At 46.6% G+C, this 8,776-nt stretch overlaps 1 pseudogene; it reads left to right on the top strand.

The window, feature by feature from the left end:
• The first annotated feature begins 234 nt into the window (after nucleotides 1–234).
• The window catches only part of LOC106722797, a 13,150-nt pseudogene continuing 4,608 nt past the window's right edge, over nucleotides 235–8,776 (top strand).

The raw sequence follows: 8,776 nt of genomic DNA, 5'->3' as shown, positions 1-8,776 counted from the left end.
GGGGGGGCTGCCCCCAGGGGCCTATAAATTCATGGAGCAGTGATCGGAGTGTGTACACTGTATCAACAAATGATAGAGTTTTGAGGCAGATGAGAGAGGGCAGCACACCAGAGGCATAAGGACTCAGTCCAGCAGGATGCTTGCTCCTGGGTGGCACACGAATACAAATGCAGATTTTCAATAAGGGAGCAGCTTGCTGTCGATGTTGGGTGCAGTACAGCGTTCCAGTACAGGATGAGAGCTGCTTTGCGACACTTGAAAGACGACACCGTGACCTGTTCCACAGCCAGCCAGGATGTTTATGCATTGGTAACACCCAACACTTGGCTGTGTCCTGCAGGTGGGCAGTTTGCATTTTTTACTTCAACTTGCATGTAAACAGGGTTTAATTGCCATGAAGAAAGGTGCAAGGAAAGTGCAAGGTATCACACAGCATGAAGCCCCACAGTTGCAGCACAAAGTTCGGGGCAGACAGGGCCAGCCTTCCTATCCTGTGGAACCTGTGGCTGAAGGTAGCCCGCAGCCAAGGGGCTGTGTCCACTCACCCCCCGCCATCTGCACCATGTTTAAAGGGCTCGGTCCAGGCATTCTCAGCTGAGCAGGTAAGGAGTTCCCGGCCCCTGCCCTGGCCCCGGCTCTGGCTCCAGGGAGGGAACCTAGGCATGCCCAGAAAGTGCTGTCCCCACCCCATGACCCCCGCAGTGCAGCCCACATGCATGCAGCCCAGACCCGACCATTTTATTTCAGTAAGTTTATACAGCAAGCAAGTGGGAGGGGGAAGAGGAGAGCATAACCGCAATTTTGATTTTCTGATGGAGCAGGGGCCCCCAAAACTATAACTTGCAGAGGTCCCCAAAAATTGTGGGCCAGCCCTGGTGGGGGAGAACCCCTTCCGCCTTTCTTGGCCCTCAGCTTCCTTTCTCCACCTCCCCATGCCCCCACCCCTACATACAGGAGGGGTACCCCCATTTCAGGGCTAGAGGCACTGCATGGTGGTTTTACAATACAAATTCTTATGCTCTTAATTTTCCCCTCATTCCTATTTTTAGATCCTGATTGCTGCACTTCATATGCTGCTCCTGCATGTCAAAACAGGCAGAAGAAAAGAATACACTCACATAGCCTTAGACAGAAACCTGATGCCACTTCCATTTCAAGTAACAATGCTGACATTGTCGCTACTCTTAATATCCTTTTAAAGTCATATTCAAAATATTGAAAAAGCATATGGGAATTCACCATTAACCTCTCTCTGCTGTGATGTAGACAATTCCTTGTATGGTATGAATACATCAGAAACTAAGCATGCATTTCAACTAATCTTTTTAAAATTTGAAAAATTTATATTTTGGTTTAATATATGTCGGTATTTACCAATGAATACATTTTTTTTTGTCTGTGTTCAGGTTAAGAACAATCTATGCTGTGTTTGTTTGCCCTACTTCCAGGCTTGCCTGATGCTTAGCCATCTGGTCTACAGTGTAGAAGATTTAAAAATGGAGAAAAATTTCAAATGTTCAGGTAGTCCAAGCACCTACTTAATGAAATGTGCTTCATTAACTCTTTTCAAAGATGTTGTATGCAGTGTTCCTTTTTTTTTATGCCCATTTTTTTTTAGTAGGCTGTCTGCCTTCCTCTGGTGGTGGCCCAAAGATCTGAGGTGCTGGACCCTGGACTGGACTGGGTGCCTATTTCCTAATGATTGTGCTGTCTTGTATCTTGTCAGGACAACAATCCTAAGTAATTCTGTCTATGGTAATGAATAAATTAATAATTTTACTAGTAATACATACACACATAAATACATTCATACGTACATACATACATAAATCATAAATAAAGAAATACATAATAAATACGTACTATGTAATTAATAAAATAAATACATCAATAATAAAATATGTAAATCTGGGTCCTCTTATCACCCCCATTGGGGCTTGGTCTCAGACCCTCCCGCTGGTCCCCTGGCCACTGCTTTCATATATTGTATAGATTTCATAGACGTTAGGGCTGGAAGGGACCTCAGGAGATCATCTAGTCCAGCCCCCTGCCCCAGGGGCAGGAAGTCAGCAAGGATCATAGGATCCCAGCACGATAAACATCCAAATTTCTCTGGAAGGTGTTCAAAGCAGGTGCTTGAACCACCTCTGGTGGCAGTCTATTCCAGACCTTGGGGTCTTGGACAGTAAAGAAGTTCTTCCTTATGTCCAGTCTGAAATAGTCATGGAGGAGTTTATGAGCATTCAACGTTGTCATCCCTTGGGGTGCTCTGGTAAACAGACGCTCCCCCAGACTCTGTTGAGCACCCCTTATAAATTTGAAGGCAGCCACCAGATCACCAAATGAGCCTGTTCTTTTTGAGGCTGAAGAGTCCCATAGCTCTCAGCCTCTCATCATAAAGTCTGTTTTCCTGACCTCTGATCATGTGCGTGGCTCTCCTCTAGACTCTTGCAAGCTTCTCCACATCCTTTTGGAATTGTGGAGCCCAAACCTGGATGCAGTACTCCAGCTGCGGCCTCTCCAAGGCCAAGTACAATGGGAGAATGACATCCTGGGATTTGCTTGAGAAGCATCTATAGCTGCAAGCCAGCATTTTGCTCACTTTACTAGCTGCAGCATCACACTGATTCATGTTCATCTTGTGGTCAATCATGACCCTCCAAGTCCCTTTCGTCCATAGTGCTAGCCAGCATAGCACTCCTCAGCCTATAAGCATACTGTGGGTTTTCTTACCAAGGTGGAGAACCTTGCATTTTTTTGGTGTTAAATACCATCAAGTTCTCATCCGCCCATTTCCTGAACCTGTCAAGGTCAGCCTGGATTGCCCTCCTGTCCTCAGGTGTGGACGCTTTACCCGAAAGTTTGGTGTCATCGGCAAACTTGGCCAGTCCACTTCTGACACCAATGTCCACATCATAAATGAAGATGTTGAATAGTATAGGCCTAAGGACAGAGCCTTGAGGGACTCCACTGGTCACAGTTTGAGCACCCTTAGTGGTGCTTGGGCCTGGCAAAGGTCCACCTCCTTCCCACTGTGTCAAAAGCCTTTTTAAAATCCAAGTAAATAACATCTACTTCTATTCCTGCATCTAATCACTTTGTGACCTGGTCATAAAAAGAAACCAGGTTAGTTAGACATAATCTGCCTGCTATAAAAACACGCTGGCTGCCCCTTAACATTGTTTTACCCACTGGCCCCCACAATGTGATCCTTCATGATTTTTTCTAAGGTCTTGCCAAGAATAGAGGTGAGGCCAACCAGCCTATAATTACCCGGGTCCTCCTTCATCCTCTTTTTGAAAATAGAGACCATGTTGGCCATTTTCCAGTCCTCTGGGACCAATCCTGAGTGCTATGAGTGCTCAAACAGTTGCTCCAGTGATTTTGCTATGACACCAGCCAATTCCTTTAATACACTTGGGTGAAAATCATCAGGGCCTGCTCCCTTTGGCTAGTACCAGGTCCAGCAGCACTTTCCCTCTTGTTAGTCCATAGAGTTCTTGAATGAGGTAGAACTTGTCCACGCACTTGAGGAAGCTTTGTGACCATTTGGATTTGGCTGAGTGCTCTTCCCATGAGGTGTCCGGGTAGTTGAAGTCTCCTGTGACAATCATGCACTGAGAGCATGCAGCCTCAGCCAGTCCTCTGGCAAATTCCTAGTCAAGATCTCATTCCTGATTAGGTCTGTAGTAGACTCCTACAATTGTGTTCCCTGTGCCAAAAGTAAGGGAATCTGCAAAACTTAATAACTCATAAGTCATAAGGGAAGGAGGGAAATGGGTTTATGGAATACAAAGTCAGTTTCTGACACAGGGTCAATGGAGAGGTGAAGCAGTCTAGTAGTTTTCCTTGTAGATTGGGATTCCAAAGACTTGTCTGCTGTTTCTACTGTTGAGCCACTGTGGGAAATTATCCCCTAACTTCTCTATTTACTTTTGTAGTTTTCCTTATTCTATCCCCCCTCCCAATCTTTGGGTAGTTACTCTATCAACCTTTTAAGGCTGGGGCTGCCAGGATGGATTCAGGCTTCACACCAAAGAATCCTGCTGGTTTCTGGAACTGAGGCATGTTCCTGAAGTTCATTCAAGAAAACTTGGGTTTTTTTGGTGGCAACCTCTCCAACATGTGCAATATACAACAATGGATTTTACAACCCATCCATAGCTCTGCAAGTCTAGTATCAAAGGAGTTAATATGAATTGTTCATCCATGTAATGCATATTTCATAGATTTCATAGACATTAGGGCTGGAAGGGACATCGGAAGATCATCGAGTCCAGCCCCCCACCAGGAAGTCAGCTGGGGTCATAGGATCCCAGCAAGATAAGCATCCAATTTAGTCTTGAAGGTGTTCAATGTAGGTGCTTGAACCACCTCTGATGGCAGGCTATTCCAGACCTTGGAGGTTCAGACAATAAAGAAATCCTTCCTTATATCCAGCCTGAAACGGCCTTGTAGTAGTTTATAACCGTTCGACCTCGTCATCCCTTGGGGCACTCTGATGAACATATTAAGACTTTTGCATTGCTCAATGTCAATTTATTATAAGCAACTGTCTCTAGTTGAAGATCCCTAAACTCTTCCAGCCCACTGACCACTACCCTATGCTCCTTAGCCATGTGGGCACCAATGAGATGGCTTGGAGCACTCCCAGATGGGTCAGGATGCACAACAGGGATTTGGGAGCAGGGCTTAAGGGGATGGAGGTACAGGTGGTGTTTTCCTTGATCCTTCTAGTTTTGGGCTACGGGACAAGGAGAGAGAGGAGGACCCATGTAGTGAACCAAAGACTGCGGCACTGGAGTCATTGGGAAGGCTTTGGCTTCCATGACAACAGTCCACTCTTCGGTGAGAGAGGCAGTGAGCTGCTGGGAAGGGATGACTTCTGCCTCTCTCTGCTGCAGAGGAGGCTCTTCTCAGCCAGACTGACTGATCTGCTCCACCAGGCTTTAAACTAAGCCTGCTGGGTGATGGTGGGGGACTACTGCCATGGCTGGCCCATTGAGCAAACCTTGCAAAGCCAGCAGGTCAAGTCACTTAAGGGATCCCACCCCTGCAACAGCCTTAGAATGAGCTGCAGGCAAGGCAATGGCCCCCAAGGGGACACTTGCATGTCTGTACACCAATGCCAGGAGCTTGAGGAATAAACAGGAGGAACTTGTCCTCCTGTTCAACACAAACAATTATGATGTCATAGGGATAACAGTGGGACTCTACCCATGACTGGACCATGGGTATAGATGGCTATACCCTATACAGGAGGGATCAAGTGGACTAAAGGGGCAGTGGTGTAGCTCTCTATGTCAAGAAGAGCTACGTGTCCCTACAAGCTGACATCGGCACCCAGGGTGGACAACTAGAGACCCTCTGGGTTAAAATCCATGGGGAACTTGGCACAGGAGATACAATGGTGGGAGTCCACTACAGACCTCCCTCCCAGAATCAACAGATTGACCAGGAGTTCGCCAGAGAATTGGCTGAGGCTGCACGCTCCCAGTCCATGGTTGTCATGGGAGACTTCAACTACCCGGACATCTCATGGGAAGAGCGCTTGGCAAAATCCGAATGGTTGCTAAGCTTCCTTATGTGTGTGGATGAGCTCTATCTGATTCAAGAAGTCTATTGGCCAATGAGAGGCAAAGAGCTGCTCAACCTGGTACTGGCAACCAGGGATGACCTAATCAGTGACTTAATGATCAAAGGGAAGTTGGGTGACAGCAACCATGAGTTGATCACCTTTACCATCTGCCAAAAAGCTGTCAAGCCAGTCAGCAGTACAGAGGTCCTCGACTTCAGGAGGGCTGACTTTGACAAGCTCAGGAGCCTTGTTGGTAAGGCCCTAAGGGACCACAACCCCAAAGGGAGGGGAGTCCAGGAAGAGTGATTGCTCCTCAAGGGAGCAATCCTAGATGCACAAGCCAAGGCTATTCCATCTCAGAGGAAAGGCAGCAAGAGGGCACAGCAGCCCTCTTGCCTCAACAAGGAACTAGTGGACTTCCTGCATCTAAAAAGAAAGGCCTACAAAGGTTGGAGGACAGGATCCACCACCATGGAGGAATATACTGCACTGGTCCGGACCTGCAGGGAGCAAACCAGGAAAGCTGAGGCTGCGATGGAACTCCAACTGGCTACAAGTATCAAGGACAATAAAAAGCCCTTTTTTAGATATGTGGGGAGTGGGAGGAAAGGCAAGGGCAACATTGGACCCCTGCTAAACCAGATGGGAGAACTGACAACAAATGCCCAGGAAAAAGCCAACTTGCTAAATGGGTACTTTGCGTCAGTCTTTCACAAGTCCCATGGGACACCCCTGCCCATTATGGGACAGGAACACCTGAGTGAGGGTGGTTCCTTGCCCTCCACCAATGCTGACCTCATGAAGGAGCACCTTGAGAGGCTGGACACCTTTAAGTCAGCCAGCCCTGACAATTTACACCCCAGAGGACTCAAGGACTTGGCCTGCATCATAGCTCAGCCCCTGGCACGGATTTTCAAGAGCTCCTGGTGCTCTGGTGAAGTGCCCAATAATTGGAAGAAGGCCAATGTGGTACCTATCCTTAAGAATGGGAGGAAAGTGGATCCAGCAAACTACAGGCCCATCAGCCTGACATCTATCCTGGGGAAGGTCTTAGAAAAGATTATCAAAGAGGCCATTCTTAACAGACTGACCAATGGCAACATCCTGAGGGATAGCCAGCACCAGTTTGTTGCAGGTAGGTCATACTTGACCTATCTCATTTCCTTTTATGACCAGGAGACCTATCACCTGGACACGGGAGAATAGATTGATGTCATATATCTTGACATTAAAAAAGCCTTCAATCTGGTATCCCATGATCACCTCTTGGCAAAACTGGCCAACTGCAGCCTCGGGTCAACCATGATCTGCTGGCTGGGAAATTGGCTCCATGGTTGGACCCAGAGGGTGGTGGTTGATGGAAGTCAATCGTCATGGTGCCCTGTGACCAGTGGGGTCCCACAAGGTTCTGTCCTTGGACCTATATTGTTCAACCTATTCATTAATGATGTGGACATTGGAGTCAGAAGCAGACTGGCCAAGTTTGACAATGACACCAAACTTTGGGGTAAATCATCCACATCTGAGGACAGTGGAGTAATCCAGGATGACCTTGCAAGGTTTAGGAAATGGATGGATGAGAACCTCATAGTGTTTAACACCAAAAAATGCAAGGTTCTCCACCTTGGGAGGAAAAACCTGCAGCATGCTCATAGGCTCAGCAGTGCTACACTGACTAGCAGTACAGACGAGAGGGACTTGGGGGTCAGGATTTACCACAAGATGAACATGAGCTTTCAATGTGATGTTGTGGCTAGTAAAGCGAGCAAAATGCTGGCTTGCATCCACAGATGCTTCTCAAGCAAATCCTAGGACATCATTCTCCCATTGTACTTGACTTTGGTAAGGCCGCAGCTGGAGTACTGTGTCCCGTTTTGGGTTCCACAATTCAAAAAGGATGTGGAGAAGCTTGTGAGAGTCCAGAGGAGAGCCACGCACATGATCAGAGGTCAGGAAAACAGACCTTATGACAAGAGGCTGAGAGCTATGGGACTCTTCAGCCTGGAAAAGCGCAGACTCAGGGTGATCTGATAGCCACCTATATGTTTATAAGGGGTGTTCACCAGGATTTGGGGGAAAGTTTGCTCACCAAAGTGCCCCAAGGGATGACAAGGTCAAATGGTTATAAACTCCTGCAAGACCGTTTCAGGCTGGACATAAGGAAGAATTTCTTTACTGTCCGAGACCCCGAGCTCTGGAATAGCCTGCCACCGGAGGTGGTTCAAGCACCTACTTTGAATGCCTTCAAGAGAAACCTGGATGTTTTTCTTGCTGGGATCCTATGACCCCAGCTGACTTCCTGCCCCTGGGGAAGGGGGCTGGACTCGATGATCTTCCAAGGTCCCTTCCAGCCCTAATGTCTATGAAATCTATGAAATCTAGTGGCAGACTCTGGACTAATCCCCAGTGGAGATCATTAAAATCCAAAATGTTAATCATTGCCACGGAATGACAAATTTCACTGGAACTGCAAGAAGCAGCAAAATTGAATGGCAGTGGTTCTAGTAAATTAAACCTTGTGATTTTGGGAGGGCCATGGCACCTGAAAATCAGCCATTAAAATGGTTGTGTAGCTCTGTAGCACTGGCTGATTGAATTTGGTGTGATTGTTTGAGAATGGTTGGTCCTTTATGCCCTGCATAACTCCTAATTATTAAATATCCATTCATCAATATTTGGACACATCTTATACTTTGCTTAGAACCCTTATCCATATGACTTCCAGCATCATAACAATAAATAACAGCATTATTGCTATTAACTCATCCTCCAAAACATCCTCACCCACTTCACTCTTAGGGTTGACTGAAAAAATTTCCAGTGGAAATACAGCTTTGGATTAAATTAATTCTGGCCTAAAAAGCATCAGTCCTCAATGGAAAATTTTAGGGGAGGGATGTTGTGTTTTGTTTTGCTTTTTTCCCCCATTAAACCCCCAAACTGTAAACATTTCAACTGAAAATTAAAAATATATTTATTCTAAAATGCTCTTTTGAGCCTCAACTGTGTTGTGTTTTGCATATCTCACAGTGTCTTCCTTTTTCAGGGACTCCGGTAATTAGCAAAGAGGAAAGTCCAGTGCATAATGGAAGCCACGGCCTATCCAGGGAGCATAGATTAATAGATTCATAGATGCTAGGGTCGGAAGGGACCTCAATAGATCATCGAGTCCGACCCCCTGCATAGGCAGGAAAGAGT

The sequence above is a fragment of the Alligator sinensis genome, unplaced genomic scaffold (assembly GCF_000455745.1).
Source record: "Alligator sinensis unplaced genomic scaffold, ASM45574v1 scaffold706_1, whole genome shotgun sequence".
NCBI lineage: Eukaryota > Metazoa > Chordata > Crocodylia > Alligatoridae > Alligator > Alligator sinensis.
Note: the sequence above shows the minus strand (reverse complement) of the source record. Positions and strands in the feature narration are given on the sequence as shown.